Genomic DNA, 26,038 nt, shown 5'->3' with positions numbered 1-26,038 from the left:
TGGTTGTCTCTACAGCCTCACCATGCTGGGTGGTGGAACAGACATTCTCAGGTCAAACTACAACAATCATAATGGTAGCAACCACTCTGTGGGAATGCTTGCTATGCACTGGGCCCCTGCACGAAGCTCCTTGCACACTTTCTCATAGGGAGTCTAACTAACACCTCTATGAGGCAATGGAAGTGTCTCTGTTTCACACATGGGGCAGCAGAGCCTCCAGGAGTTGGAGTAACTTGTGCTTGTTTAGGAAGTGGAAGAGCCAAAATCCCTGCAGCCAGTCTTTCTACAGAGTTGTGATTTTACCACACTGCCCCATGCTGGTGAGTGCGATGGTCATTTTCAATCGGGGGAAGTGAGAGTTTGTAACCAAGATGCTAATTGGCAAGTAGACAATGGGAACTCTGAAAGGTTAGAAAGACATACCAGTCCCTGTGGGTTGGAACAGAGAGCAGAGGCAAGATTTAATCAGGCTTTGAAGGCTGTGGGGAGGGCAGGGGTAAGCTGTGGGAGTGAAAAAGGGATTTAAGTTGCATTTCATTCTTTATTTGTTCAACATTTATTGACTCTTCCAAAGGACGTTTGCCTGTTCCTCTCCAACATACTCCTTTCATTTTTCCTCTCTCCTTTCTTCTTTTATCTAACCAACCATCCATCCATCCACCCACCACCCACTCATCCATTCCTTCATCTATCCATCCATGCATCCAACCACCCATATATTCATCTGTCCGTTCAACCATCCACCCATTCATCCAGCCATCTATCTATCCATCCACCCACTGGTCCATCTGTCTGTCCATCCATCCATTCATTCATCCATCTCCATTCGCCCATCATCCATTAATTTATCCATCCATGTACCATCCACCCATCTACCCACTTACCCATCTATTCATCCAGTCATCCATCCATCCATTTATCTACCCATCTAACCAATCATCCATCCATCTACCATCCATCCATCCATTCAGCCATCCATCCACCCACTCTATTCACCCATCCATCTTGCATTTATTGTATAAGCCAGACATTTCCTTTCCCTAACCCTCTTCTTTCCTCCTCCCTCTCTTCTTCTCTCTCTCTCCCTCTCTTCCCCCTTTCCTAATTCATCCATTCTTTTATTCAGCATGCATTCCCTGAGCACTTACCTGGTGCTAGACTCCATGCTAAGCCCTTGGGATATAAGGCCTCTGCCCTGGAAAAGCTCACAACCTAACGATAGGCAGAAGATTATGGCACTACATGGGAACTGCTATGACAGATCCTGCAGATGCTGAAAATGGTGGCATCATAGGATTGAATTCTAGACTGAAGAAGAAGCCTGTGTCATTTCTGTTCCCTGATATCACCTGGCAATAAGATCTGGTTCACCCAAGGCAGGTGGTAGAGTGGGAAGAGCCAGGAGGCCTGTGAGCTGATGCTGGGTGTGCTCTCAGGCCTTCAGTCTCCTCATCTGTACAGTGAGGACACAATAGCTGCTCTGTCAGCCTCAAAGGGATGTGGGAAGATTAAGGAGGATAGGGTCAGTGGCAAGTTCAACATTATTACTGTTTCCGACTTACTACTCTATGCAAGTTTTGGCTCCACTGGCAAGAGTTTATCAATCGCATTCACTACTACAGCCTGAGAGCCTAAAACAGTGCCTGCTACATAGCAGGTACTCAGTAACTATTTGTTGGATGAATGACTAAATGTATGACAATTTCCTTTCTGGAGATATGGCATCTGTGGCCCAGAAAGGTGGAGCCACTTGCCCATGGTCCCACAGCAAGAAGGTGGTGCACCCAGCGTTCTAACTAGAGCTGTCAGACTCCAGTGTCCACGAGCTTTCCACTTCCAGTGAGGGTTAATTCCACTATCAAAGTTCACTGGTTATCACTCCCCCTGCCCCAGCTGTCTCCTCACCCACCTGATGCCCTGGTAGGCAGACACTGTTCTTTTTATTGTTATAATTGCTGTCACCGGGTACTGTGTGTCCCTCTTTGTTGCTGAAGCCAAGTGTGCCCTGCTCATATAGCCAGAAGCTTTCATGAGTCCTCCCTGGGCTTCCGCTTGGTTGTTTTTATTGCTTTTCCTCATGGCATGAGATTAAGAAAAATGTCTTTAGAAAGTAGCAAATTTACTGGCTTACGTAGGTTCCCTGGGCTCAGACGATAGATTCACATAAGGAAGGTTCTCAGCATCTGAGACAACAGTCCATATGGAAAATAAAGTAACAAGTCGTTTACTCGATGACAAGTTCTAATTTTCTTAATTCTTCCAAACAGTCCAGATATAGAACAGATTTTGTCAAAAAGGCACATAGGGCTCCATCGATCTTGTTTATGTTCCCATTGCGGGAGTATTCCCATCCCACCTGCTTTCCTACTGATGTTTGCTAGGAGTGAGGAACATGTATAATATTTTTTTCTGCATCTTCTATGGAAAGAAACTGGGAATATTCACAAGATTTGTTTCACTTAAATGTGAAAACCACCCTGTGAGGGAGGTGATGCCATCCTTACTCTGACATCTCAGGGGATAGAGGTTGAGAGATGTCATGTGTTAATAGGTGTCAAAGTCAGGGCTCAACCCAGGACTTTCCAATATTACAGCATGCCGCCTCCCTCAAGGGTGGGGAGATTTCTGGCTGTGGCCAGGGGGAAGTCTTTGCAAGCAAACACCACTGCTCTTCGTGGGGACACTTCACCTCTCTTGCCTCAAATGCTGCTTCTGTGAAATGGGGAGATTACCAGCACTTCAGGGAGCTTTGGCTGGGATTAAATAGGGATAATGAAATATCATTTATAGGGGCACCTGGGTGGTTCAGTGGTTGAGCATCTGCGTCTGGCTTAGGGTGTGATGCCGGGTCCTGGGATTGAGTCCCACATTGGGCTCCCTGAGGGAGCCTTCTTCTCTCTCTGTCTATGTCTCTGCCTCTCTCTCTGTGTCTCTCATGAATTAAAAAAAAAAAGAAAAGAAAGGAAAAGGAAGAAAAGAGAAGAGATGTCGTTTATAAAAAGCCTAGCACTGGCCTGAAACATAACATGCCCTCGGTAAATGGGAGACGTGATTTCTCCTTCTGTCTACCTGAAGTGTCTGCTTCCCTACTCAGCTGTACATTCATAAGAGGCAGGGAGCGTGTCTAATTTGCCTCTGTTCCCCAGCACCCAGGAGGCTGGCTGGACAGGGAATGGTCTCCAGGAAATGTTTGTAGAAGGAGCAAAGGACTGTGTTCATTTCTTGTCAGCACCAGCTTTAGAATGCCTTCCAAATTCAGATTCAATTCACCTCTTACAAGTTAAGCCAGGCACATTGCTTTCCATCACAGGAGGTGGCAAGGGGATTTTAGAAGCTTTTCCATGGCAGGACTAAGTGCAAATCCCTTAGGAATGAGAATTCCCATTGAAGCACGAAGACTGCCTTGTATTTGCTAGGTCCACTTTGGGCCCCGGAAGCCCATTTTGGATGAGCCCTGGAGTCTTGTCATCCATTCTACAGATTAGGAGAGTGAGGCCCAGACCAGGAAAAAGACTGGCCCATGGCCACTCAGAGAAGAATTACGTGAATGGGGATATAACTAACTATATAGTTAAATAATCACCTAATTAATGTGGGATGACAAATGGATGGTTACCCCAGAGGAAGAGAGAGGAAAGCTCTTTGTGGAAGTGACGTTTAAACTGAGATCTACAGGAGAAGTAGAAGTTAGCAAGGTCAAAAGGCAGAAATGGGGTACACAAACAGGATGTTCAGGGAGGAGGGAAGAACAGGTGCAAAGGTCCTGTGGTGGGAGGAGTGGCAAGAAGGCCAGTGTGGCCCAAGCAAAGAGTGACCGAAGGCTGTCAGCAATGCAGATGGACTGGGCCATGCTTGTCTTGTAAGTCCCCAGGGCGAGTGTGGGTTTGGTATTAACGACAGGGGGTTGTGAGCAGTGGGCTGGCATAATCAGGTTGGATTTTGAAATATCACTGTGGTGTCTGGGAATGGAAGGAGGAGGAGGTTTCCAGTCCAAGATCTGCTACTTTCTAGCAGTGTGACCCTGGGTGAGTGTGGGTCATCATACCAGTTAATTGGGCTGTTGAGGAGAGTAAATGGGATAATAATTATTGAGTTACTATTATCATATTATCATCATTAGTTAGAAGAGTAATGGACTAAGAATCAGGAGTACTGGATTCAAATCCCTGTTCTGCCCATTTACCTCTCTAGGCAGGCAGGCAATCTCAGTGGTTAAGAGCTCTGGCTCTGAATAAAAAAAAAAAAAAAAAAAAGGAAAAAGAGCTCTGGCTCTGACACCAGACACGTAGGGTGCAGGCCACACATGAGCACATACCTGCTGGCTGTGTGGCCTTGAGCAAATGGCTTTCCCTCTCTAAGCCAACTGTAATGGGGACTACCCCATGGGGTGTTGTATGAATTTTTAAAAAAAGACTTTATTTATTTATTCAAGAGAGACACAGAGACATAGGCAGAGGGAGAAGAGGTCTCCCTGCAGGGACCCTGATTAGGGACTCTATCCCAGGACCCCAGGATCATGACCTGAGTCACAGTTGTTATTAATACTATGGTCAAGTTGGTTTTATTTGCATGAAGGACAATGCCACTACCTGCTGGATCATGCCTGAGGACCATAAAGTAAACATCCACCACCTTGGGGATGGCTCAGCTGTACCCTCAGTGGTAGAGCGATTTCCCTGGAAAAATCTTAAAGACAAAATTCTTTGGTGGAAAGACTGACATAGCCGAAGGAACTGGGTCCATTTCCAGTGTCTCCACCAACCCACTGACCCACCGATCATGCGTCCCTGGCAAGGCCCCAGCTCTCCCCAGGTCTTTGTCTCCTCCTCTCTGGGCATTGTTCCCAACCAGAGCTGTCCCTTTAACGGGCTGGATGATCAGAATGCTCTAGGTTGGGGTGGGGAGGAAGGAGGATGGGAATCACTCAAATCCAATTTCCGTGGCTTCACCAAGTGTTCCTGTCACTTGATAAGGAGCAGCTGGGACCTCGGCTTTGCCTCTGTCAGGGAGAAGTCGGGATGGTTCAGTGCCTCGCAAAGCTCGCTTATCGCATTAGACCGTTCACTCGGCTCCACAGATAAGGCCCAGCTAATCAGACAAGATGCCCTCCACCTCTCCTCAGATCCCTGCTCACCGAATGGCCCTGCTTCCCAGAGGTGAACGCATTTGAAATGATCCCTGACAAGGCATTGGAATTGAAAATTTGATCCAAAGCCCAATAGAAGCTGCTGGCACACAACTTTCAGGCTGAGAAATAAAAGCCTGAGGGATTCTTTTTATTCATTCATTTACTTCTTTATGGTCTATGTATACAATGGAATATTACTCAGCCATTAGAAACGACAAATACCCACCATTTGCTTCGAGGTGGATGGAACTGGAGGGTATTATACTGAGTGAAATAAGTCAATCGGAGAAGGACAAACATTATATGGTCTCATTCATATGGGGTTTCTTTTTGGCTCCCCTTTTTCCTCCTCCCAGTCTCTCAAAGCCTTTCTCTCAAAGATTCTTTTGGATTGAGTCTCTTTTTCTCTTCCTTTCTTTCATCTCCTTTTATTAAGGGCCAGTACTCTTTTGAGAACACTAAGAACTGCCTATGCCATTTTGGTTTGCCATTCCAAGATGGCAGGTGGGGTTCATGAAGAGAGATCCCCCAGCAAGGGAAAAGAAAACCAGGGTGTCACCGTGAGAATGCAAAACTGTACCTTAGGCCAAAAGCAAACCGTACAATGACCTCATTTAACATTATAAGTTTTAAAAATAAATTTTAAAAAGTATGACAGATATTTACACATACATAATTCAGTTCTCCCTCCTAGCCAAGTACCTCCTGTGTAAAAATTGATAGAAGTTCAGTTCTGAGAAACATCTTTCTTGAACCACTTTACTCTCCTCCTTTAAAAAGTATGTATCTCCTGATAACCATGTCTTTAGTTCAATAAACTCTTATTTAGCACCTAATTAATACATTAAGCACTACTTATACACTAGGCACTAGTTATATGCCAGTTTCACTGATTCTCATGCACAGGTTGATTTACATTTAGATACATTTTAAAGATTTTATTTTTAAGTAATCTCTATACCCAACATGGGTCAATCACACCACTCTACCAGCTGATCCCACTGGGTGCCCCTAGATTTGTTTCAACTCTCTGAAATGAGCTGCCTTTTCTTTTTTTTTTTTAAATTTTTATTTATTTATGATAGTCACAGAGAGAGAGAGAGAGGCAGAGATGTAGGCAGAGGGAGAAGCAGGCTCCATGCACCGGGAGCCCGACGTGGGATTTGATCCCTGGTCTCCAGGATCGCGCCCTGGGCCAAAGGCAGGTGCCAAACCGCTGAGCCACCCAGGGATCCCGAGCTGCCTTTTCTGAACCCTGGATGTACGGTATGGCAGTCTTATTGGTGGCATTTTTTTCTGGCCTTGCGGCCCATAAAACGTCAAGTATCTTATAGTCAATGCCATCTTAGAGTTGATGAACTGTTTTACAGTTGAGGAAACCAAGGCTCAGATAGGAAAGCCACAAAACCAGCAAGTGACAGTGCCAAGATTCAAGCCCACATCCTTCTACTGTATAATCACGGGCCCTCAGCCACTATTTGCATTATACCCCAACTCTGTATCCATTCCTGGGACACCGAGGTCAACACATCTGTCTAGATTGTTGGAACTAGTCCTGTCTAGATGGCTAGATCCAGAAAAACCCAACAAAATAAACTTGTAGGTGACCTACTTTAAAAAAAACCCTTCCTCGGGGCACCTGAGTGGCTCAGTCAGTTAAACCTCTGCCTTCGGGTCATGGTCTCAGGGTCCTGGGATGGAGCCAGACATTGGGCTCCTTGCTCAGCAGGGAGCCTGCTTCTCCTTCTGCCTCTGTCATTCCCCCTAACTTGTGCTTGCTCTTTCTGTCTCTTAAATAAATAAATAAAACCTTAAAAAAAATCCAAACAAACACACCTCCTCCTCCAACTGAGATTCCAAAAGAGAAATGACTGGCCAAAGGGCACACAGCAAGAGAAAAGAAGAGAACCGGATCCAGGACCCAGGCTCATGACCTCCAGCCACATGATCTTGCTCATTGTTGTTAAAAGCTTGATTTTTAATGTCCCTCCCTGACATCCTGTCTGTCCTCCAAACCTGATTCTATGTTCTCCGTTTTCTCTCCTTTTTGGGTCACTGTCTAATGCATGCTGCCTATCCCTGTCTCTCCTTTCCCTCCAAATCTGGTCTGACTGGTTCCAAGTGTCTTTGCCGAGGCTTGCTGAAAACAAGGTACTGTTGCCTGTTCACATCTTTCCTCTGGGGGAGGTGGCTTCCTTCCAGAAGTTCCACCTGACCCCCAGCCAGCGAATTCCCACATAGAATACCTCACAGGATACTCCTGCTTTGCACAGCTCTTGCTCTCCAGAACTTTGTTTTTATCCCCCTCTTTTTTTCCACCAGGGAATTCATAACCTTGAATCCAAAGTTCTGCAGCCTGTCTGGGAATACAGATTTAGATGGGAATAGCTAAGAATAGCTAACATTTATTGGTTCTTTTTCATGTGCCAGGCCCTGTACTAAGCGCTTCACACACACCATCAGCATGTTTAATCCTCAGAACATCTCTGTGAGGCAGGCACTATCACTGCTTCTGTTTTTCAGATGAAGAAACCAGGCTCAGAGAGGTGAAGTGAACTTCCCAAGGATGCACAGCTTGGTTTTAAATAAAGCTTCCTCCAAAGCCTCTTTCTTAATTCAATCGAGCATTCTTTCAGTGCTCTAGTCGGTCATTGAGCCCCACAGTCATTACTGTCTCTTACGGTGTCAACGTTGGTAATATTGCAGTGAGCACAACTGGAACCACAACTGAAGCAAAATGTGGGTAGAGGCCATTATTCCATAGCCCCTGCACTGTCTCTGTGCCTTGCACAGTATGGGGCTGACTCCACAGGGCTATAAAACTTTTACATTTTTCTTTTCTTTAAAGATTTATTTATCTATTCATGAGAGACACAGAGAAAGAGAGAGAGAGAGAGAGAGAGAAAGAGGCAGAGACATAGGAGGAAGGAGAAGCAGGCTCCCTGCGGGGAACCCGATGCGGGACTCAATCCCACGACCCCAGGATCATGACCTGAGCCAAAGGCGGACACTCAACCACTGAGCCACCCAGGTGTCCCTACTTTTACACTTTTCTTAGGATAAAGACCAGGCCTCATGCTATGATCTAAAGGTTCCTGCATGGTCAGAAACCTTCCCATTCCCCCGTTTTATCTCAGCCCACTGACCTGCTTCTAATTCTGTGTGATACTCATGTGCCCTTGTGTCCCAGGGCTCTTGATCCTGCTATCCTTTTTCTCTGACATGCTCCAACTGCACCCCTTCACCCCGTCAATTTGGTTTGCCCCTCAGATTTTGTCATTTCACTGGGAAGTCCTTCCCAGCCATGACCTCCAGGCTGGGATCTCTGGTACACAAGAGCATGAACCCGTGCCCTTCTCTTGCTTCTGGCTGACTTCCTTTGTGAGTGCATGGATGCTGCCTGCTTTTGCTCACCATTTTCTGCCTGTCACAAAATAACTTTTGATAAATATTTGATGAATGCGATGGGAAGCTCAAAACGCCCCCTGGGCTTACCATCCACTTTTCCAGTTTCCATCAGATCCTGATAGAAAAACCTCTGGACCAAATCACTTATATGGTATTATTTATTTTTTATTTTTTATTTTTTAGCCTAAAGCTCTATAGAAGTATGGTTGCAGCTCCAGCCCATGTACAATGAAATTCATGTGGCCCATACCGTGGTATCGCCAGGTAGGCAGACCGGGTCTTCATTCCTTCAGACTTTATCCTCTGGGCCCAGGATCTAGGACGGGAGGGGGTGGGGTTCCATCCTTGCCCACAGCCTTGTTTCCAGATGGCACTGTTCTTCAGTGAAATGGTTGAGTTTGGCCAATGCCACTTAGAGCCCAATCTCATTCCAACAGACTCCATCAACTAAATGTTTTAGCAGGGTTGCAAGTTGATGGTAGCAAAACGTCTTGAATGAAAAACAAATCTTGAACTAGTCCTTGCATTTGTGGGATGGAAATTTCCAAGACAACAGTTCAGATCTGGTTGGACTCTGTGGTTCTCTTCTATAAGAAATGGAGAAACCCAGGTAAGTCTATGGGGAGGCCAGGACCTGGGGACTAAGGCTTATGGGCAGGATTGGTGAGATCAATGCCAGAAATACGCAGAAACTGGAAATGAGTGAAGTGGACCAGGTGGGGCCATGGTGTGCCAGGGAACCCAGGTCAGACTAGGGAACCTGCTCTGCTACTCCACCCCCACCAACTGCTAAGGGTGTAGAAATGTGAGTCCTGCGTTGTCAACTTTTCTGATTTTTCCAGAGATGTCCAAACTTGGGACTTTCATGCAAAAATTATCCATGTTAAGTTTTGGAATAATTAACTTAAAAAATAATCCAGGCCAAGCCCCAAAATGCATATGGGCTTACAGACTCTCCCTTCTGATTAGGAATTGAGAAAAATTTCCAATGTCTTTTGTCCCCAAGAGTCCTTTGGAGTGGAATCAGAAAACCACTGTGAAAACAGGGGTGGAAAGAGAGGAACTGTGCACGAGGGTGCTTGGCTGATGTCTGAAGTGCACGCGCACCCACTCTCTCAGGCGAGGCACAAAAGCAACCGCCTCCAGGCAAGCTGACTAGACCATCATGGTGCATTGCTGACATTGGAATTACATTAAATTATCACCACATGAGTGCCTTCCGCTGTTGTTTGTGTTCCAAAATGTCCCAATGAATTCTAAAAGCAGCGCCATGTTCCCTTAGAAGAAGAAAAACCTAATGTTCTGTCCTTTATCGGAACCCACTCAGGAAAACGAGCTCTCTGAATGGGAGCCCTCCCTCCTTTTCTCCAGGGGACACAAGGAAACAGGGAGAAGTGATTAAAGCTTTGGATTAGTTCACAGGAATGTTTCTTTTCTTCTATTGTTGCTTTATCTTTACTCAAGCAGAAGTTGGCCTGATAGATCTCAGATGAGAACCAAAGGGGAAGATGTGGGGTGTGCACTGGGGTGCAGGGCAGGGGAAATTTAATGGTTGATATTTCCTGAGTGGCTGTCCAGGTGGTGAGACCATGTTACCCTCCACTTTGTCACCTTGGTTCATGGACAAATGGTATCTTTTGCTAACACAGGCATGTGGTAACCCGCAGCTTCCTAAGTTGTATATTACCACTGACCTTCCTTCCTCCTTCCTCCCTTCCTTCCTGATCCTCTTCCATCCACTTCTTTATTCTGTAAACATCTACTCAAGCATCCTTTACCCCACAGGCCCTGTGCAGCAGAATGGATAAGAGGTACCTAGCTGAGTCCCATCAGATGCACATTTAAGTTACATGCATTCACTGCACAAGCTCAGATAAGAGAAAAAAGAAAGTTAAATAATTTGGGGATTTGGCTTAACATTCTACCAGATGGTTATCTACTAAGCAATAGGCCACATGTATTTACTGCTTCTTCACTTAGTCTGGGTCTTCTCATATGCCTCAAAGTGGGTACATCTTCCTCCACTGAGGGGATGTAGATCATGGTGTAAGACAAGTGTGGTGGAGTCTTCTTGGTCTTCACTATAACTCATTTCCTTTTCCTCCTGGGCACAAAGCTAGACTACATATCCCAGCCTTGCTGGTGAGGTGCATGGACTCAGTTCTGCCCATGACTATGCTGCTTCCAGGCCCAGTACATGAAAATTCCCCATGTGATCCTCCATATTTGCTCTTTACCTATCTTCCACATGGATGCTGAGTGCCCATCAAAGAACCCTAAGCCCCAGAGCTCTCAGTAGGGTCTTCAGAGAGAAGGAATTTACATGCTTGATAGCCACGAGGAAGGTTGCCTGGTGAATGGGAATGTCTGTGATGGACATCTTAGGAATAAGATAGAAATTTTACTGCTCTAGATCATTGTGATTTGGGGCTTATTATAGCTGCTAGCATTACTTGTCCTAACTAATATATTAACTATTTTACCAAATGAAGAAATGACAATCTGTTGCAAGACTGGGTTAAAATCTGGCCCATACTGGACTGATAGAAGGTGTGTGGTTCTCTACAATGATTCTTTGCTATGTGATTTTTACCTTATGAGCTGATTTTAGTGTCTCAATGATGGATCTAAGATGCGACTTCTCTATATGGAGCATCCTCTGGGATAGTTCACAGACAAGGCAATTCAAAGTGAAGCAATAATTTGGTCAATTGAGGAAGTGAACACCTCAACTCCCATCCTCCCAACAAGCACGACCGATAATCATTTCAGTTACCTGGACCATTGCTGCACACGTGGGATGTTTATTTGGCCTTCACTGACAAAGTGATTATAGTAAAGAATGCCCAGGCATCCTTTCAGAAACCCACTCAGTCCTTCCCTGGATCAGGTTAGGATTCAGTTCACCCAAATTTCCAGCGTAGGTGGTTTTACTCATCTTTAAATAGAGACAAAAGTACCAATCTCAAAGATTGTGAGTTATAAATATATCTCTTTCCCTCTCTCTCACATGCACACAAAACCTGTTACCATGCCTGATGCACAGTACTCTTCTTTAAATCTTGTAAAACCAGACTCAGATGCCAAGAATGTTTCTTCAGAGATCAAAAACTATAAACCCTTCAAGAATGTAATAATATGATGATGATGGATGGCTCTGGCTCTCCTATAGATAATAGCTCTTAACTCTGAGGGCACTGGAAGGTGAACAAAAATAGGTAGACTTTGTAAAACAGTCAAAATTTGGAAGAAGGTAATGGCGTGGGATGAACTATTTGTTTTTGTGGTTTTTAGCTTTAGATCAGGCTGAAGTCAGTGCTGCTTAGGGAAGCCAAAATTCCAAGAGAAACTCATAGTCTTTCTGGCCTGAAGAACCAGAAGACAATGTTTGGGGCTATCATAGCTAAAAAATAAGGGAAAATCCCTGAAGGGAAAGAGATAGGAGTTTCAAATTATTAACTGCCAAAATATTTGTCTGATCTCTGAGTTACACACATATGATAGGAACTTCACACATATGACAATAAATAGTTCAGTAAAAGACAGAATTGAACTGAGATTTGAATTTTTGTATAAAATATAGTTTAGTTTGAGTCCAACCAAATCAATTACCAACTAAAACAAAAACATCAATATTCTTCAGAGGAAGATAACAAAATCCAAAGTTTCCACAATGTAACAGCATCCAGGATATAGCCTCAAATACCTTGACATACAAAAAAAAAATCAGGAAAATTTGACACAAGCTCAGAAAAAAAAAAAGACAATCAACTTAGACTCAACACAAGATGACTTCAATGTTGAAGGTAAGGGACATGGATTTTAAGGCAGCTGCTGTAACTAAGTTCAATGAACTAAAAGAAAATATAGTCTCAATAAATGAAAAGAGGTAGCAGTAAAGAAATAGGAACTATAAAAAATAGAAATTCTAGAATAGAAAACATATCTAAAATTAAAAATTCACTGAATGAGGCACCTGGCTGCCTCAGTCAGAGGAGCATGCGATTCTTGATCTTGTAGTCATGAGTTCTATCCCCATATTGGGTGTAGAGTTTACTTAAATAAAACTTAAAATTTCTTTAAAAAATTCACTGGGGGTGCCTGGGTGGCTTAGTCAGTAGAATGTCCAATTCTTGATTTCAGCCCAGGTCATGATATCAGATGAAGCCCCACATTGGCTCCACACCCAGCAGGGAATCTGCTTGAGATTCTTTCCCTCCACCTGTTCCCCCTAAAACAAATAAGTAAATCTTTTAAAAAAGTTCACCAAGTGAGCTAAGCAAAATGGAGATGACAGAGGAAAGAGTTAAACTTGTAGACTAACAGAAATTATGCAATCTGAGTAAGAGGAAGGAAAAAGAGTTTAGTGATTCATGGGATATCAGAAAGTGTAATATACATGTAACTGGAGTCACAGAAGTGGAGAGGAAAGAGAATAAAGGTAGAAAATATATTGAAATATATGGCTAAAAATGTCTCAAATGAAGCACATACATTGACAGATTCAAGGAGCTCAGCAAACTCCAAATAGTATAAATATGAAGAGAATTATGTTAAGACACATCATAATCAATCTACTAAAAATCAAAGAGAAAGAGAATAATTTGAAAGTATCCAAAGAAAATAAACAGATTCTCTACAGGGTTATGATAATTTGGAATTTTGTGGATTTCTCATCATAAATTATGGAGGTCAGAAGTCAATGGACTAATATTATAAAAGTGCTAAAAGAGAAAAAAACTGTTAAAAATAGAATTCTATATCCAGCTAAAATATCCTTCAAGAATAAAGGTGAAATAAGGCCGTCTGGGTGGCTCAGTTGGTTAACTGTCCAGCTCTTAATTTCGGCTCAGGTCATGATCTCAGGGTGGTGAGATCAAGCCCTGTGTCAGGCTCTGTGCTGGGCCTGGAGTCTTTTTAAGATTCTCTCTCTCTCTCTCTCTCTCTCTCCATCCCTCTACTCCTCCTCTCAGTCTTTCTCAAAAAAAATAAATAGATAAAAATAAAGGTGAAATATACGTATTTTCAGATAAAAGTAAACTATGAAGATTCATTACCCTGTAGAACTAAAGGAAGTTCTTCAGGCTGAAGGGAATTGATATAAGATGAACTAAAGAAAAGGAAGAAACTTTTTTTCAGGAAGAAAATAAGAGTACTGGAAATAGCCAATATTTAAGTAAATATAAAAACTAACTTTATCTCTTAATTTTAAAAGGTATATATGATCATTTAAAACAAATATTATAAAACTGTCTTGTGAGATTATAGTGTATGTGATGCAATACACATGACAACTAGAGCATCAAAGATGGTGTTTGAAGGGGTCAGTGCAATGGCCAATAGCTGAAAGCCGGCTAAATTTTACATGATATGGTACAATGTTAATTCTAATGAAAAGTAAGGTTCTATGTCATAACCTCTAGAAAAGTAAAAACAAAAGCAATGACATACTGCTAAAATACCAAAAAATAAAATATAATTATAAAACAATTAAGGTAATTCAAAAGAATGCTAGAAAAGAGGAACAAGAGAATAAACAGAGCAAACAAAGAAAACTAAGATTTTCTTAGTTCTTGGAAGATTTAAATCCACTCATATTTACATATATATTAAATGTTAATATGATGATTACCATTTACTGAGGACCTATTACATGTTATGTTCCTTCCCTGCACATTTCATCTGATCTTAATAACAACTTTGTGAGATAAATATCAATTTCACTGTGATGAAGAAATTGAAGGGTTATGAAGATTAAGCATATTGCCTATGGTAATGAAGTTAATAATTGGTAGAACCAAGATTTTAGGTCTGACTACAAAGTTTAAAATAATTCTACAGCATTTTGCCCCAGGATGGTTACCAAGTTTTGAGGTGTCATAAAAAGAGGAATAGAGCACTGCATTGCCTCCGCTTCCCCATTATTCATAACAATTATAAGATGCAAATAATTTGTAAAAACAATAGGAAAAGGATGCCATAAGAGAAAATACCTGCTCCACCATCTATCTTCAGCAAGACTGACCCTAAATGCCAACTCCTCATACAACTAATATTGAAATTTATGCTTTTTGATGTAAACAAAATTTTAGATGCATTAAGAAGGGTTTTCAGGATTCAAAAAATGCTGGATTATTCCAGAGATTCTTCCTAGGATTAAATTGTCCCTGGAGCTTTCAAAATAAATTACTGTGGGTTCATAAGGCATAGAAGATTAGTTTTAAGTCCAATGCTTCAATGCCATTTTCAATTTTCTGTTTGCAAAGAGATGGCTTGGTTTCTCTGGGTTCTTCCACCTTTCTTTGATAGCTTAGCTTAAAATGAATTTTTCTAGTTTATGTGACAGGACCTCAAATGGATGCTGTTCTCTATTTCCTAGAATACTCTGATTATTCTCATTTACCCATGTAGACAATGCAATATACAGTATGGATGGCTGGACCATCTCAATGTCTTGACATAGACAATGGTCAGCCTGTCTTTTCTGGGTTTTTGAGTTTTTGCATGTTATTGGTGGCAGCTTACTGTTAGTCAAATAGCTATAGCTCTGCATCTCGATACATCTTATTGGTTGTGTAATTTTGGACAAGTGACTTTACCTGAGTTTTAGTTTCCTCATTTTCAAAATGAGAGATAACATGGTACCTACTATATAGGATTTTTGGAAAGTTAGGCATGATAATGCATGTAAAGGGCACAAATTATCTGGCATACAGAGACCAGTCAACTAAATGTTTTAAAAACTACATGCTATGCTGGACTCCAGAGAAAAGAGCTACAATCTCTGTCTTGGGGTAAGAATTGAGGGAAAATAAAGTGGTTCTGGAGATTTTCTCAGAGGAGGAACACTTTGGGTTGGGTTCTGAAGGGTGAAGAGTAGTTTTCTATGTGGGCAGAGCTATTCCAGATAATAGTAAGAGCATTTGCCAAGACTTATGTGGAAGAACATTGGTTGGAGTGGTGGTGGGAATAAAGCTGGAAATTAATCCTATGCCCAAGCTCTGAGGGGTCATATTTGTGTAAGGGAGGGTTAGAGAACTCATTCTATAGGAGAGATCACAGAAGAGTGACACATTACAGGCTTTTTTGGGGGGAAGACACTTCAGCAGGATGGCACAGGATGCATTACAGAAGCATAAACTGGAGGCCTGAGGAGTTTGAAAGTTCTGGGATAATAATCCCTGTGAATGCAGACAGTGGTCTGGAAAGGGTAGTGTCTGTGGGGGTGGAGAAGAGAGGCTGGAGCCTCAAATCATTCCAGAGAATACTAACCAGTCACTGACAAATGCTTGAAAATAAAGAAAGCTTGATTCATTCTCTTGAGGAGGACAAGATTCTGCTAAATTGATTTCTGAAAGGACTCTCCAGAGAATTAAAATTAATTCAAGAAGAAAGCTATTTGGTTAGAGCAATGGTTCTTAAACATCAGTGTGATTGGTTTAGAAGAGTTGTTAAAATTCCAGCCCACCCCACCCAGCCTCCACAGGTTCTGGTGCAGAGAGACTAGGGTGTGGAACCAGAAACCACATTTTTAATAGGTGCCCCCAGGTTATTCAGATGTAGATGATCCAGGACTCACACTTTGAGAAACAGTGGTTTTGGGAAAGAAGAATTACAGACAGGGTGTAGTTAGAAAGAGTGCGAGAGTGAATTGAGGCAGTGTTTCTGTGGGATAAGCAATCAGGGAGGACTTCAGGAAGAAAGCCAAGTGGGAGTTCAATCTTAAAAAGGGAGTAGAGGAGTAAGGGATACATCTCAGGGGAGAAATTCCCCACAAGTAACAACTGGTGCCTATTTACCAGCAACAAGAAGACCATTCTGGTGAATGGAAATCATTGAAGATGATCTTTAAGGACAAAGAGCAGCCAGACTCAAAAGGGCCCTGAATGCCAGATAAGCAGTGGTAGGTAGTGTTGAAGTGGGTAGCATGTGTGAAAGATAGCCATTAACACCCTTGAGTAGGAGAGGCACTGAAATCCACCAAATAAATGGAGTTACAACTCTCTTTAGACCTGATATTAAGATTGCTTTGCTAATTATATCAGTGAAAAGCATAATGAGGAGAGAAACAAGGGTGCAAGGGAATCAAGTCTGGTGATTCTCAGCTATCTCTTGGTTATAGGACACGGGTTTTTCCTCTTGGCAAGTCCAGTGGTTGTCATGTGTTTTACCGATTTGAAGTGGGGTCTTTCATCAGAAAGGGGGGTTTGGAGCTGGGCAGGGGCAGTGCACAGAACCACAGCACAGATTTCTGTGAAGCTTCTTGAGAAAACCATCAGAAGGCCCAGAAAGTGGATCCAGAAGGTAGGGCCCTGGAAACCACAGCTTATTAGAGCGCATCTCTGCTCCTGTCTCTGGCATACTTGAGTCTCATTCTGCCTGAAGCCTTCTCATATACTGTTCCCTCTGACAGAACACTCTTTGCACGCTCTCTATCTACTAAATTGCTTCACATCTTTTACTCTCAGCAGAAACACAGTTCCCCAAGGAAGCCTTTCCCAACTCCCAGACTGAATCAGATGCCTGTTTTAGATGCCCTCAAAGCAATACACCCAAGTGGTTGATAACATAGTCTCTGGAGCCAGACTGCCTGGGTTTAGGTTATGTCACTTAGCAGCTGTGTGACCTTGGGTAAATTCCTTAACTTCTGAGAGCCTCAGTTTCCCCATATGTACAATGGGGATGGTATTAATAGCATCTACTTCATAACTTACTATGATGTGTTAATTTAGTTAGTTCATGTAAAATGCTTAGAATAGAATTTAGAGTCCTCTGGGGGTGCCTGGGTGGCTCAGTCAGTTAAGCAACTGCCTTTGGCTTAGGTCATGATCTCAGGATTGTGAGATCCAGTTCCACATCAGGTTCCTCAGTCAGTGGGGAGTCTACTTGAGATTCTCTCTCTCTGCCCCTCTCCTCACTGGTGTGCACATGCACACGCTTTCTCTCTCTCAAGTAAATAAATAAACAAACATCTTTAAATAATAAAAAAAAAGATTTTAGAGTCCTCTGTCTGGTTCTTTCTGGCTCCGTGTTCTTGTCACAGTGGTAGCTAATGATAATGTGTGTAATCATGTATATCACAGTTGACTCCACATGCAGATTAAAGGTGCCAAGAGGGACCATGTCTGTATTGTGTCCTGCTGTGAGTCCAGTGCATGTACATAGCAAGTACTCAATACATATGTGTTGAACAACTTTATCTAATCAAATCTTTATGCAGCAGATGGAAAAGCAATGAGAAATAGGGCTGAAAATATGTCCCCAAGGCCACAGAGGGTGTGAGTATATGAGGATTTGCAGAGTGGGTTCTAGAATTAAGATGTCTTAACATTTGGAATATTTGGGGAGGCACCTTGGAATTTTTTTCTCCATTCAAAGCCTGGCAGTAACACCCTTCTTGCCAAATAGAAAGAGAAGTTGAAATATCATTTTACGCTTTCTCTCTCTTCACTCCTATTCCTCTTCAGCTCTTGAGTCTACATCATGCAGGGAACTTCAAGATAGCTTAGTCTGGCCCTCATTTGAGGGCAGGGCAAGCAGGATGCCATGAGGGTCCTGGTCCTGAGCTCTTGAGTGAAACATACCTACGTTCTAATCCTGGCTAGCTGCGGGACCCTGGTCAAGTTCTCATACCTCTCTGAAACTCATTTTCCTGTCATAGCATGGGGATCATAAAGTATCTATATCCTAGTGTTGCTGTAAGGTTTAAATGGTAAAGTGCTTCCTGGCATATAATATGTGTTTAGTAAGTGTTCCTGTGATTATTATATCCTTGTTTTACTTAGGGTAACTAGTCCCAGAGAGGGAAGAAATGTGATAGAGGACAAAAATAAGTGATTTGACTCATCCATGCAAGAGGCCGTACCAACACTTTCTATATGTCTACTGCTTGGCAAAGAGAAGAATGAGAAACAGCCCTCACCTCAAGGAGCTTGGGGACTGGTAGGAAGGATGGACATAAAAGTCATCAAACACAACATTCATCATTGCTGCTATTCACGAAAGGAAACATCTGAAGCTGAGAGGGCATAAGGTCTCACCTAACTGGATCTGGAAACTTCCTGGGAAGGCTTCTCAGAGATGGAAGGAAAGGCCACACAGCTGAAGATGCATGATGGAAAAGGGCATTCCAGGCAAAGATGCGCAGTAGGGAGATGAGAGAGAGCAAGTTGTGACGGCCAGCTTCATTTACTCCTTCAGCAGATGTCTGTGGGAGAATGCTTATGTACCCTTACAGTGTTGTAGATCCTAGAGGGATGATCAAGACACTGACACCTTGACTATTCATAAACCAATCAGTCACAAGGGCAGTGGCCCTAAGTTGCAGGCAGTTTCGATGCTAAGCTGCTTCTGACCAGGATACCTCTAGGAATTGCTCTGCTAGGGTGAACTGTGGTGATCCATCTGTCCTCTGCTATTTGGGATAGAAACACAAAAGTGGTACATAAAAGAAACTTTGCTACAAACTTGAGAATTACATAGTGCCGTATAAGTATTACAATTAAGGAAAATTATTGTATCTCAGGGTTCTTTTTTTATTATTTCTATTAAATGTTAATTAATGATGATTAATGATGTGTTGCATGCAGGCTTCATAACACAGTTACTGGAGAATATTCTAAATCATCCAGGGGCTGATCATTTGTCTAAAGGTCTGCTCTATTTTTGTGTGGCTGTGATTGAAGAGCAGATCTGCCCTTCCGCCCACACCATCATTAAACTCTCCCTCTCCTCCACCACTAACCTCATCAGAAAAAAGTAAGACATAAAATTGATGAATTGTTTACTGGCAGAAGAATATCAGAGTTAACCCCTGTCACCTCCTTGTCCCTCTGGCTCAGGATTGTGTGTCTGACAGTGGCCTCGAGGGAGTTTTGGGGAGGAGGCTGGGCAGCTTTCTCATCCATCAATCTCAAAGGTTAGGAACATTCCTGAGACAGCCCATGCCTCCTTCACTGTCTATTAAAGAATGTGCCATTGTGAATTTATGGAAACCTATGAGGACCTCTGTGCCTGTTCAGCTGTACCATATTGGCTAAGGAAGTTGGGGGAGTGACCTTTCCATTCCCTTCATGGGATCACCTAGCAATAGATTCTGCTTGTACACGAATCAGAAATTTAACCATTTGTTTCAAGGGATATGTGTGGATATAGACACAGGTATGAGGGAAGATAGAAGATTGGGCTTCTCAGCTTATGAGGAAGAAAGAGGAGGAGGAGGAGGAGGAGAAAAAGAAGGAGGAGGAGGGAGAGGAGAAGAAGAAGGAGAGGGAGAAGAAGCAGAAGAAGGAGAAGGAAAAGAAAAAAAAACACTAAGAACCATTTGTTGAGCTCCTCCTCTGGGCCTTGCCTGTGGAAATGCCTTGGATGCATTATCTCACTTAACTGTTGTCAACAATCCTGTGGGGCAGACAGATACTGTTATCTTATCCCCATTTTTGAGATGAAGAAACAGACATTAAGGTAGCTGTCACAAATGCTGGTGGAATGGGCTTTAAATACAGGCAATCAGGGCCAAAGCCTGAGCGTTTATGCTCCATTGCCACCTCCAGAGACATTGTGCTGACTTGTATTAAGTGCCTACTGTGTGTCAGGCACTCTGCCAGGGGCTTGGGCTCATGGCTGAAGAAAACACACTCTCATCTCTGGAAGAGCTTCCAGGTCATCAGGGTGAAAAGACAGGCCTGTCAGGGAGTGAAACCCAGAGAAGGTATAAAAAAAGGCGCAAGGAGCCATGGGCCTCAAGGAGAGCTCTGCATCTATCTGCTGGGACCAGAGGAGGTTTGGCAGCATTTGGATTGGGCTCAGATTCTGGGTGGGATCTTGACTGGGGCAGGTAAGCTGGGCCGAGTGCAGCTTGAATAAAGGCTGGGACGTAGGGAGTGTGTTTGGGAGACGCTGAGCCGCCCAATTTGGTTCAAACAGAGAGACGTCGTAAACATGAGCTAAGATGTGTTCCTTAGGCAGCAGGATGGAAGCTGGGAAGGCTGTGCTTTGACAGGAGCACAGAATCTGTTTAATCACAGGACAGAGATGATCAGAGAGGTCCTTTAGAAAGACAAATCCAAAAAAACAAAAAAAAAAAATAATAAAAAAAAAAAAAAAAAAAAAGGAAAGACAAATCCAGCAACTGGCTGGAGGCTGGGGAGGCTGAGGGCACCCGGAAGTCCAGAGCCATGCTGGCTTTCAGAGTCATATGAATGGAGCCCAAAGGCTGTGCTGTACCCAAGACACCATACTGCCTTCCTCATCTCCCTCCACCCCTTCTAAAACAGAACATGGAAGTGATCCAGGCACAGTGAGATTCTGGCCAAGGAAGGTGACCCTGGGAAGGCAGTGGCCGATAGGGACAGCACAAGCCCTGACCACTGACCTATGATAGGGTGGAAGAAGAGGGAGGACCCTTCCCTCCCATTAGGCAGTGAGCCCTAGAAAGGTAGAGGCTGTGCGTCCAGCACCAACCACCATGCCTGGCTCATAGAGCTCAAAACACATTATTGAAAGGATGGATCAGATCCACATAAACACACACACACACACGCACACATACAAACACACACATATCCAAATTTTAATACTAGAATAAAGGAGTTTAAAGGAAATACATACTTTAGGAGGAGGAGGTTTGAGGCAGGGAGAAGGAAGGAGGGGGAGTCAGTAAGTTTTGGGGGCCTACCGTGTTCCAGTCTCAGGCTACCACTTCCTATAGGTGCTAGGGGTTATTTTTGCTAACCAATCTTGCTAAGTAACTTAACTGCAGAGACTCAGTTCCCCATCTATAAAATGGGAAAAGTAACACCAGTCCCAAGCTCACAGGGCTGTTGTGGGATTTCAAGGAGTCCATCCACATTAAGGGCTGGGTTGGGACGTGGCTCGGGGTTAAGCATAGATGTCAAGTGGGAACATAGGGAAAGGGGCAGGTTCAACAGGCCATAAGAAATGTCCTAGAGATGCTAGCTCGCCTGCCTTCTCTTTGTTGGTTCAGTTAAGTCTAAAGACCCGTGGGCTGAAGCTACAATAGCTTCCAAACTTGGCATGCTAAAAGAGAGCTCCATCCATTTGCTGAGAGAACAAATTAGCAAAAGGGAATTCACCAAACTGCTAAAAAGCTGGACTGACAGTTTGGAATTAATCCTTGCCTCGGGCCCTTGGATGTACCTCTCTTTGCTTAAATTTTGCCGCATAAATATGTTTTGGAAACAACCAGAGGAAATGAGACTGCACATATGAAAGCATCAATTAAATTAACCTCTCCCCAAAAGCATCAGGTAGACGAATCAAACCAATGTAATTAAAGAGATTGCTTTTGCCTTTCCCTTAAGTTATCATTTTGTATAAAGTGGCTCCCAACGTCATCCAACTGTGGGTTTCCTCTCGGATGAATAGACACGAGTTAAATCCCTTCCCAGACATCCCCCTCCTTCCCAGGCTGTCTGTTCTAGAGAGAGCTGGCTTGAGATTAGCCCAGAAGGAGAACACTAGTTGGATGTCAGGGGCTATGCACTGTCTCCACTCAGCACCAGGCGCCAGGGAACTTGAGAGCTGGGAGCAGGTTCTGTGTCTTCAGTTTTTAAAAAAGATTTATTTATTTATGTATTTGAGAAAGAGAGAGAGACAGAGACAGAGAGAGAGCATGAGTGGGAGGGGCTGGGGGAGAGGAGAGAGAATCTCAACCAGACTCCCTGCTGAGTGCAGAGCCTGATGTAGGTAGGGCTCGATCCCACAACCCTGAGATCACTACCTGAGCCAAAACCAAGAATCAGACACCCAACCTTCTGGGCCACCTGGGTACCCCTGAGTCTTCATTTTTGTATCACAGTCATTGGTGCCAAAGGTTGGTTGGTGATTGGTTATGGGTTGATTTTCTCCATTGCTAATGTGCCAGTGAGTTGGGCCAACATTTTCTATTCTCGAAAAACCAATCTTCTCATTTTCCCAATGGTCAGACAAGCTTTATTTTAAGGCCTATCCAGAGCTGACAACCTCTAACGTGTCGTCCTTGGTAGTTTAGACTTGTGAAACATTCTAGTAACTTTCTGATCACCCCCTTGTCTCCCAACCTTCATGTAAATAACTCCCCTAGAACCTGGGAAGCTGAGATGGCAGATTGCCCCCAAGGGATTTTCTATTTTCTTTCCTTTCATAATAAAATCCCCATGTTTTGGCTGGAGACTTAGGACATACTACAATTCTCAACCTTTCTTGCAGTCGATTGTGGCCACGTGGCTGTGTTCTGGCCGATGGGAGATGATAGACATGACTCCCCAAGAATGCCCTCAGAAAGAAGCACCTGCCACTCTCTTTTATCCATTCTCATTGGCTGCAAGGTGGGTAAGATGCCTGGAGCTGGAACAGCCACCTTGGGTGATGTGAAGGAAGCCACATATTGAGAATGTCAGGGCAATGAGTTAGAAGCAGCCTGGGGTCCCCAGTGGTTCCATATCTGGCTTGTTAGCTTTGGACTATCCACTCTGGCAGAGAAACTGACTTCCACCTTGGTTAAGCCACAATTACATTTTGATATGTCTGTCTCAGTGATTGACTAATATTATGAATAACTAACAGAGCCTGCAAAGGTTAAGTCTTGCTTTACACCATAATAAGATTCTGAAAATGTGTGAGTAAATGGAATTATTATGCTTTAAATCACATCTTCAATGTGTCTGGGGAAGCTATCTGTTGGGATAGTTAAGAGTAGGATTTTGGAGCTAGAACTGAGGTCCCATTCTGCTAGTATCTGTGTGGCCTTGGACAAGTTACTTAGCTTCTCTGTGCCTTTTTCTTCATTTATAAAGTGGAGGTGATTGTATTCATCTCACAGGATTCTTGTGAAGATGAATTGAGATACTAAATGCAAAATCCTTAGTATGGTGCCTGGCATGTAGTAAAGAACTCCATAAATATTCTATGGAGTCATCTGGAAAGTTAAAAAATAAATGTTTCATAATCCACCAGCATGGATTCTGGCTCCACTGGTCTGGAGTAGAGTCTTGGCATCTCCTCATTTTAAAGTTTCCTCAGTTCCTTGAGTAGTTGAGAAGCATTGCATTCAAGGCATTGAGTGGGAAGTTTCCAGAAACCATTTCCTGATTTGCCCATCAGGCAAATCAGACAGTCTTATCATGCAAATTCAGTTACACCTTCATGATGAGTTGCTCTCACCTTGTGATCCCTTCTTGATTTTATTTCATTTTTTCCCTCCATCATTTCTGCATACATGCGCTCCTGCCATTAGCATCCATGCCATGACCTTCCAGTGGAACCCTCTGAAGCTAAGTTACAGACTTAGCATAATTCATGGGCTTCCTGGAGCACTTTCATATATATGATCTCATTCGATCTTGGCCACAGCCTTGCAAAGCACTTAGGACTGGTTTTATTATTATCATCGTTATCACCTCCATTTTATAGATGAGAAAACTGAGGCTCAGAGTGAGTAAGTAATCTGGAGCCCAGACTTGAACTAAGTTCTGCTGGCTTCAAAGCTTGTGATTCACCTCTGAACCCCTCTGCTTCTCTAAAACTGCATTTTGATTCTTGAAAATGTCATTTATTCATTTATTTGACCCATAATTGTAGTCTTAAAGACCAAAGATATGGATAATTCCATGAACTAATGAAATCCCAGGTAGACCAGTAGCTTCTTCCTTTTAGCCAAATCCACCTCTAAGTTTGGTCAAATCTTCAGCGAGATCTGATGCCACCAACACCCTCAGGAGAATCCAGAGGCAGACTGGTCTGTGCCAGAGTTTCCCAGGAATTCCATGTGAGTAAAGAACCGCACAGATCACCTTTTGATCCCTCTCTCCAAATTCATTCCTTTTTGGATGAAGCCATTCTCTTTGGTCAGGGTGGCTTGAAAGATACCTCAAGTTTCTGCTCATGTTTCACTCACCCAAGTCAACTGCAGATCAGAAACATCAAGTGAAAAGCCCCTGTCCCCCTGGAAAGCCTGTGTTCCATTTGAAAAAAAAAAAAAGTGTTTCTCTTACATATTATATAACTCTGGGGAGGCAGTTGCTTAGCAACTGAGCCCAGTTGGCTGGGCTGGGAGTAGTTATTAACTCTTCCTGCAGTCAATTGACATTGTCAAGTCTTCCTGGAAGGCCACCAACCACCCCATTTCCATAACAGAAAGCTCATGACATTCATTTGTCCCTACATCAGGACACCTCCTGGTTCTCTCCTCACCAGAACTATAGTGCTGTCGTCCTGGGAAGGAGGACAGCATATGCAGCCATGTGCAGCTTGCCTAGTAAGACCAGCCTCAGGCTCTCTTCAACCTATAGAGAGAACCTATTGAGAATCCATTTGGCCATGTAAGTGATATGAAATGGGACCCTTTGGCAAGCCATAGAAGTTAAATGTACACATCACCGGGGCGGGGCGCCTGGCTGGTTTAGTCCGGTAGAGCATGCCACTCTTGATTTGGGTTCATGAGTTTGAGTTTCACATTGGGCATAGAGCTTACTTAAAAAAATGCATACATCGCCATGTTCACATACATACTTACAGTTTCAACAGGAGTGTATGGAGCACCTACTATGTGCCAGACCCAGCAGTAGGCACTGGCAACCAATAACAAACAAGAGAATCAAATGTCCCACCCTCACCAACCTTACATTCTAGTTGAAGAGATAGATGGTACTTCTATAGAAAGAAATAAACAAGATAATTCTGTTTGTCATAAGTGCTTTGAAGGGAATAAATGAGAGGATGTAATAGAAAGAGCTTGAGTCGATGTGTGGGAAGAAGTGTCTCTATACCTACAGCTATCTTTACGCACCCATCTAAATATATCAGTATAGAAGATGCATCCACATGCTAGGGACACTGTGTTGCTGCTGATGGATATATTCCATTCAATGTTAGTGTGACAAGAGCCCTAGAGCTAATCTCAATTCAGTCTCCAAAATCTTCCCCATCTCAGTAAATGGTACCACCTGATTCAGCCAGTTACTCAAGCAGTAATCCTGGAGACATCCTTAATTCTGTTTTCTCTCCTTTATTCATCAACACATCTATTGACTTTAATTTCAAAATAGACCTTGAACCTGTCCCTGGTTGACTAAAATAGCTTCCCAGCTGGTCTTCCCTGACGGTTCATTCTCCACCCAGTAGCCAAAGTGAGATTTAAAAAAAGAAACTCACTCTCTTCTTTGCTTAACATCTCTCAGTGGATTCCCTCCTGTTGTTCTCAGATTGCCTCCAAACACTTACTGCAAGGCCCTGTGTGTTTCACATCCTGGCTACTTCTCTCTTTTCATTTCTGACCATGCTTACTCTTACTTACCATGTCTCAGTCACTGTGGCTTGATTCTAACTCAAACAGGACAAGCTCATTTTTGCCTCAGGGCCTTTGCACACGCTGTTTCCTTTGCCCCTAGCCTGACAAACCCCTACTCATCTATCTTAGCTGAAAGGTCACTTTGTTAAAGAGGTTTTCTCTCACTGACCATCTGATTCCCTGATCCCAGCACCCTGGTTGATGCCTTCACAGAA

At 43.2% G+C, this 26,038-nt stretch overlaps 1 protein-coding gene and 1 long non-coding RNA gene across 9 annotated transcripts in view; one reads left to right on the top strand and one right to left on the bottom strand.

Annotated features, from left to right (window-relative positions):
• SEZ6L (seizure related 6 homolog like) overlaps nucleotides 1-26,038 on the bottom strand; it is a 188,925-nt gene that overhangs the window by 138,238 nt on the left and 24,649 nt on the right. The window lies entirely within an intron of this gene.
• Nucleotides 3,937-9,734, top strand: LOC112676750 (uncharacterized). The gene is made up of 4 exons (XR_003146702.2): nucleotides 3,937-4,025; nucleotides 8,720-8,800; nucleotides 9,000-9,146; nucleotides 9,543-9,734. It is a non-coding gene; the product is annotated as an uncharacterized LOC112676750 (long non-coding RNA).

The sequence above is a fragment of the Canis lupus genome, chromosome 26 (genome assembly GCF_003254725.2).
Source record: "Canis lupus dingo isolate Sandy chromosome 26, ASM325472v2, whole genome shotgun sequence".
Lineage (NCBI taxonomy): Eukaryota > Metazoa > Chordata > Mammalia > Carnivora > Canidae > Canis > Canis lupus.
Note: the sequence above shows the minus strand (reverse complement) of the source record. Positions and strands in the feature narration are given on the sequence as shown.